The following is a 6686-nucleotide window of genomic DNA, read 5'->3' as shown; positions in this document are numbered from 1 at the left end:
GCGCACGACTTTGAAGACATAGTGACCTTGTTCGAAATACCAGATGTTAAGCGGTGTATATTAGCGAAAAAATTGCTAACTGGTCCCGCTAAGGCGTACATAGGCCATGTAGCTCCATTGACATGGATGGACGTGCGATGCGAACTGCTGGAAGTTTTCGAGTAAAAAGTGACTACCTGGGATATAGGCAAGCAGTTGAAGGCGCGTAAGCGTAAGAGGCGAAAACGCAGTGCAATACTATGTTGCAATGTGCAGCGTAGCAGGGCAAGCAGACATGGCTACAAGCGATGTCATCAAACTTATTGTGAACAGCCTGCAGGATAGGACTGGAACTGCAGCAGCCATGTTATATTGCCGTTTCTTGAATGAGCTTCGTGACAAGATGATTGTATACGAGAAAATTCGAAAAGCATCAGCTAATGTGCCTAGTCATAGCAGCGAAAAGAGATCGAGCAACGGGAAGTAATGCAGCAAGTCAACAGCAAAAAACCATTGAGATACTTTGCTATAGTTGCCGTTGCTTTTGTCATATGATGAAGGAGTGCAGCCAGCCAAAGAGGCCAGATGGGGCGTGCTTTAAGTGCTGGAGTATGGATCATCAGTATGTGCGGTGTCCTAAGCGCAGTGTTACAACAACGATTGCAGCAGTGCAAGGCAACTAGGGCACGGGTGAGGTAAATAACGACTTGTTAACAGCTGTTCAATTAATACAATTATGAGTTCCGTTTGTGTTTTTTGTTTATTCGATACGGTGAGTCTTGTAAGCTTTATTCATAAGGCATTAATGCCAATAAATATAAAAATAAAATCAGAAGTTAGTCAATACCTTGGATTAGAGGGACGGCCTATCCTAACATGAAGAAAGTTGAAATGCCGAATTCAATAAAGAATAAAACCGTTTATTCGACTTGTGCATCTTTGCTCACCAGTGACCAACAAATTATTAATGATAAGCAATTCAATCATTTGTCGTATAATAATGTAGGCAATCCTACATTAAGTAATCAAAAAATTAGTAGCAACTTTAGCAATCAAGTACTAAATAAAGAGGTAGGCAACCAAGTTATTAGTAGTCTTCAATACTTTAAAGAGCAAGATGATTTTAATAACTTTTGTACCAGTATTAAAATCGAAGAGAATAATACCATTAACGTGGGTGAAGAGTTTGGCAGACAAATGTAAGGAACAAATTAGAACTCATTATCTGTATAGGGAATGTGACTTTACAGTGCCGCATAAATACAACATGACTATTAGAGTAACGGACACAACACCATTCTATTGAAATCCACGACGCTTGTCTTATTATGAGAGAGACAACGTAGCAGAAATTATAGAGGACCTTTCAAATAAAAAGGTCATTCGGCCTAGTAAATCTCGGTATGCTTCCCCATTGGTTCTGGTGAAAAAGAAATCAGGAGATCTCCGAATGTGGGTTCATTATCGCGGCTTGATCAATCGAATTATCAAGGAAAATTTCCGTTGCCGCTCATTGGGGACTGTCTGGAATATTTAGAGAACAAATACTGTTTTTTCTATTATTATTATTATTATTATTATTATTATTTGAAAAGTGGTTACCACCAGATTTGAGTTGTAAAAAAATCAATCCTGTACACTGCGTTCGTAGCCCCTAATGGACAGTACGAGTATTTAAAAATGCCTTCGGGCTTAGTAATGGATCAGGATTATTTCAAAGATTAATTTTCAATCTACTTAGAAATAAGAGCATCATAGTTTATATAGACGATATAATGGTGGCAACAAAGAACACATAGAGATCTTGAAGAAGTTGTTAGCTCGTATCAGTGAACAAGATATTGCGTTTTTGGGATATAAACAAAACACAAAAGGGCATAGTACTCTCATATAGAAACGTTAAAAAGCTATCCAGTTCCAAAAAATATAAAAGCACTACATTCGTGCCAAGGGTTTTTTTTTCAAATTTAAGATGTTTTGTGTTGTCATTCGCGAAAATTTCAAAACAAGTGTTCTAAGTACTAAAAGCGGGTAGTCCTTTTCCCCTTAACAAAGAACAGCTGGAAGTATTTTAAACGCTTAAAAAGCACTAGCGAACCCTCCGGTCTTAGCAAACATTAGTCCCAAAAGAGAAACTGAGCTGCATACCGATGCAAGCTCACACGGATATGGAGCAGTATTGTTACAAAGACAAGATGACGGAAAATGCATCCCATTTCGTTTTATTCGGGTAAACCGACAGATGTAGAATCCCGCTATCATAGCTTTGAATTGGAGACTTCGGCCATAATTTACGTTAGACGTTAAGCAGAACATTTATTATTCCAAAAATTGCGCGTTGGTCGCTAGGTTGGAAAACTATAGTTACTCTAATATAGATTGGAGACATGAATAAAAATGAATTCATAGAGAGTAGGGCAAAAAAAAAGGAACATTTTGAATATAAGGAGCAGCCGATTCCGAAGTGCATGGAAGGGCAATTAGTCAGAATAGCACACGAGAAGTTAGGACATCTGGCGGCAGACAAGTGTGTTAATGACCTAAAAAGAACATATTGGTTCCCGTCAATGCGTAGTAAGGTAGCACAGCTTATTAGAAATTGTTTGCCATGCATACTACACTCTATGCCCAAAAACATACATAATAGAACATTACATAGCATACCGGAGTCAGAAGTACCCTTTCATACGTTACACATAGAGCATCTAGGCCCTTTACCGAGTATCACATCAAACATACTTTGGTAATCGTATATGCCTTCACAAAATTTGTGAAGTTATTTCCAGTAAATAGTACCAGTACACGTGAAGCCAAAGACGCCTTGAGTAAATACTTCGAATTCTACAGTAGGCCAGTAAGAATAATCTCGGACCGAGGCATTTGTTTTATATCGCTAAAGTTTTTTGCAAGCACGCGGTATAAAGCATATCAAAGTTGCCACTGGAGCACCACAGGCTAATGGCCAGGTTGAAAGAGTTAATCGTGTTCTCACCCCCATGTTAGGTAAACTCTCAGAGCCCATTCGGCCTGCTGATTGGTATAAGTTGATGAACAAAGTCGAGCATGCCATAAATAACGCTATTCATAGTAGCACGCAGAAAGCACCCAGTATCTTGGTTTTTGGAGTGATCCAAAAAGGACCATGATGACCATGATGAATTAACTGAATATTTAGAGGATAAATTATAGAAGAGAGAAGGAAAGTATCGATATCGCTGACTATATCGATACTTCGAGCAAACAAGAAGAAGAATAATAAAGAGACTTCAATTTTTGAATCGGAGCCGTACGGAACGGACGAGAATTGTAAAAATAAAGCCAACGGCCATTTGTATTATACAGTATGCAAGTTGCGTGAGCGAAGAGCAAAACGAAAACGGTGCACAAAAATAGAGCAAGTAAACGCTCAATAAATATCTGTTCGTAAACAGCCCTTAGAATTATAAGTTGTCAGTTGTCGAATTACACAAAACTGACCAGAACAAAGCATATTAAAATTCGTGTTAAATACTTTTTAATAAAATATCATTTCAAAATGCAACATACAACTTTACATCATCAGCAAACATTATTACTCGGGCGTTGGGAACACAAATTTCTAAAGAGAACAGTTTGAGTTCTGTTACATAAATACTATACTCTTACGTCCACTTTAGAAGATTGACTAAGGGACTCGAAAGGTTTACTTAAATCAGTATAGATAACTTCAGTCTACCGGCTTTTTTTAAAACCATCAATTACGTGTGAGCTAAGCTCAAGAAGGTTAGTAGTTGTAAAATTATAGAGCTATATAAATGTTCCAGTTGAGATGTTTTGAAATGGTTTTCCACGTCCGAATTACCTTTGCTAATCGAGATGGGTAATAAACAATTCTTTTCAAATACTCGGGAAGGATGACGTTTTTAAACATATTACAAAAAGTTTAAAAATAAGTTTACATAGTGTGCAGCACAGTACACAGAAGACCATCGGGGACCAGGAAGTATACCTGATTGTTTGTGTTAACGTCACTGATTAGCGAACTTTTAGTAATAATAGGATTTAAGAAGCAATTTGACTTGCGGAACTGATAAGTGTAAGGCAAATTTGTATTATACTTAGGGGAGTAGGTAGTTTACAAAAAGTTTGCGAATAGATCTACGATTTCTGGATCAGTATTCAGATGACAGAATATATGTCTTGTGTTTGAAGTTAACAAAGTCCTTATAGCACATGAAAAAACCATATAAAAGTTGGAGAGCACATGCATAACGGATATGAGTGATTTCCCGATTTCTTGAATTGTGTATACCAACTCAACTTCACATATTTTAATCAAATTAGGTCCCTTGATAACCTGAAAGGTCTATCAGACCTCGCTGGGCAAACAAGTGGGGAACCGATATCAAAGGGCAAAAAATCAATGTCTGCACAATTGTTTAGTTGGGAGCAATCGAACAAGATCATTTTGCTTGTAAAAATCAGCCACACGGGCAGGTAAATCAATGACCGAGCCCAAAGTATGATGTATATATTCAGGACATGAAAGTGGTCAACCCTGTGCACAACACTGTCTGAATCCAACTGAAAGGTCAGGTCAACAGATCAATCTCTTGCGTTGTGCATCCGATTAATCTGCAATAAGGACAACTCATGTAGACCATCATTAAGCTCGATGCTTTCGATATTGCAAGGGACTTCTGGACGATTAAAGTCGCAAAGAGCGACCAAGAGGATCCTATCAAAAATTAGGGAGGGGATAGATTAAATAATGTTTAGATGACTTAAATAGATATACTTTAGCTTATTAAATTACCAAACTTTCAACGTTAATAGAGTATAAATGTAGACTCCTCCCTTTCGCCACGATCTGAACAACAGCCCTCACTAAACTTCCGTCGCATACAATATATTTCAGCACATTAAGGGCATTGCACCTCTACCCGAACTCGTACAAGGGTGAAAATATTCGTGAATAGTTTTTTATATGTATAATGATGCTTTCCTTTCGCAAATGCAAACTGATGTCATTTACACTGACTTCAGTAAGGCGTTTAACTCTGTCCACCATGACAAAATACTTTTTAAACTTAACTGAATATGTTTCCCCCCGTTTTTTTTTTTTGCTTTGGAATAATACTTATATAAATGGTAGGGCCCAAAAAGTAATGCTGAGGCCGACTACCTCTAAACAGGTTCTCGATACTTCTGGTTTTCGTCAAGGTAGTCATCTTGGTCCTTTACTCATTACTCTTTTTATACCCTTGCAGAGGGTATTATAATTTTGTTGTGAAATGTGTAACGCGTAGAGGGAGACATCTCCGACCCCATAAAGTATATATATTCTTAATCAGCATCAACAGCCGAGTCGATATAACCATGTCCGTCTGTCCGTCTGTCTGTTTCTATGCGAACTAGTCCCTTAGTTTTAAAGCTATCTTAATGAAACTTTGCAAAACTCCCTCTTTCTGTTGCACGCAGCACATATGTGAAAACCAGCTGGATCGGACCACTATATCAAATAGCTGCCATAGGAACGATCGGTCGACAATTAAGTTTTTGTATGAAAAAACATTTTGTTTATAAAGATATCTTGACCAAACTCAGCATTTATTAATTTTACTCTACTCCTCATATATATGCAAAATCCTATTAAGATCGGACTGCTATATCATATAGCTGCCATAGGTACGATCGGTCGAAAATTAAGTTTTTGTATGAAAAAAAAAGTTGTTGCTTATCAAGATATCTTGACCAAACTCGGCATTTATTAGTTTCACTTTACTCCTCATATATATGCAAAATCCTATTAAGATCGGACCACTATATTATATAGCTGCCATAGGAACGATCGGTTGAAAATTAAGTTTTTGTATGAAAAAACATTTTGTTTTTCAAGATATCTTGACCAAACTCGGCATTTATTAATTTTACTTTACTCCTCATACATGTGCAAAATCCTGTTAATTTTGGACCACTATATCATATAGCTGCCATAGGAATGATCGGTCGAAAATTAAGTTTATGTATGAAAAAACATTTTGTTTTTCAAGATATCTTGACCAAACTCGGCATTTGTTAGTTTTACTTTACTCCTCATATATGTGCAAAATCCTATTAATATCGGACCGTTATATCATATAGCTGCCATAGGATCGATCGGTCGAAAATTAAGTTTTTGTATGAAAAAACATTTTGTTTTTCAAGATATCTTGACCAAACTCGGCATTTATTAGTTTTACTATGCTCCTCATATATATGATATCATATATCATATAGCTGCCATAAGAACGATCGGTCGAAAATTAAGTTGGTGTATGAAAAAAAAAAGTTGTTGTTTATCAAGATATCTTGACCAAACTCGGCATTGACTATTTTTCCGATACTTCTTAGATAGGGGCAAAGCACTATGAGTATTATGAAAAGGTTGGGTCTGCAAGGGTATTAGATCTTTGGCGTGCCGAAGATAGCAATTCTTTCGCGTTATAAATGATCTCTCCGCTGTTATATCATATGCCCGTGAACTCATGTATGCGAACGATTTGAAACTTATTCTATCATACATTACTCCCCTACATTATTCTCGTCTACATGACGATCTGAACGCTATTCAACTTTGGTGTTCGGCCAATCAATTGCATCTGAATGGTTCAAAGTGTAAAGCTTAAAAAATATTGTCATGCTGGACAGAGTCAAACGCCTTACTGAAGTCACTGTAAATGACATAA

Source organism: Drosophila virilis, chromosome 4 (genome assembly GCF_030788295.1).
Source record: "Drosophila virilis strain 15010-1051.87 chromosome 4, Dvir_AGI_RSII-ME, whole genome shotgun sequence".
Classification (NCBI taxonomy): Eukaryota; Metazoa; Arthropoda; class Insecta; order Diptera; family Drosophilidae; genus Drosophila; species Drosophila virilis.
Note: the sequence above shows the minus strand (reverse complement) of the source record.